Here is a 1,238-nt window from a genome sequence, read left to right as displayed (position 1 = left end):
GAGCCACCTCAACTGGCTCCTCTCGACGTGGAGGAGCAGCGGCTCTACTCTGAGTCCCTCCCGGATGACTGAGCTTCTCACTCTATCTCTAAGGGAGAGCCCAGACACCCTGCAGAGGAAACTCGTTTCAGCCACTTGTATCCGTGATCTTGTTCTATCGGTCACTACCCAAAGTTCGTGACCATAGATGAGGGTAGGAACATAGACCGACCAGTAACCCGAGAGCTTCGCCTTCTGACTCAGCTCTCGCTTCAGCACGACAGACTGGTACAGTGCCCACATCACTGCAGACGTAGCACCAATCCACCTGTCGATCTCCCGCTCCATTCTTCCCTCATTCATGAACAAGACCCCAAGATACTTAAACTCCTCCACTTGGGGCAGGACCTCTTCCCCGAACCGRAGAAGGCACCCCCTACCCTTTTCCGGCTCAAGACCATGGTCTCGGATCTGGAGACACTGTTCCTGATCCTGGCCGCTTCACACTCGGCTGTGAACCGCTCCAGTGAGAGCTGGAGATCATGATCTGATGAAGCCATTAGGACCACATCATCCACAAAAAGCAGAGATGTGATCCTAAGGTCACCAAAACGGATCCCTTCAACACCTTGGCTGCGCCTAGAAATTCTGTCCATAGAAGTTATGAACAGAATCTTGAAAAGAATCAGAAACTTACTACCAACAATGCGGACCAAGCTCTGGCACTSGTCGTACAGGGAACACAGCCCGTATCAATGGGCCTGGTACCAGAGTTGTAAAGTAACTAAGTACAAATACTTTGTTACTGTCCTTAAGGAGAAATTTTGGTTATCTGTATTTTACTTGAGTAATTAGTTTTCAGCCTACTTTTTACTTTGACTCATTACATTTTTACACAATTATCTGTACTTTATACTCCTTACATTTTTTTAAAAAGGTAAGAACTATAAAGTTGTGACTCCTATTTTATTCTGCATTATTATTTAAAGAATACTATCCTAATAAATTGTGTATCGTGGATAGAGTACATTAAATTGTGGTTGAATGAGAAGTATAAATATATACCACTCTGAAATTGTATAACTTTGTGCACAGTCCATCACAGCTGCACACTAAAATGTTTTTTGGAGAAGTCACCTCCCAATAAATGTCATTTTGGAAAATCTACCTGCTCAGTTTTACTCAGTACTTTTACTTTTAATGATTAGGGGCGGCACGGTGGCTCAGTTGGTAGAGCTGATGCCTCTCAGCAAGAAGGT

The sequence above is a fragment of the Austrofundulus limnaeus genome, unplaced genomic scaffold, assembly GCF_001266775.1.
Source record: "Austrofundulus limnaeus strain Quisiro unplaced genomic scaffold, Austrofundulus_limnaeus-1.0 Scaffold450, whole genome shotgun sequence".
NCBI lineage: Eukaryota > Metazoa > Chordata > Actinopteri > Cyprinodontiformes > Rivulidae > Austrofundulus > Austrofundulus limnaeus.
Note: the sequence above shows the minus strand (reverse complement) of the source record.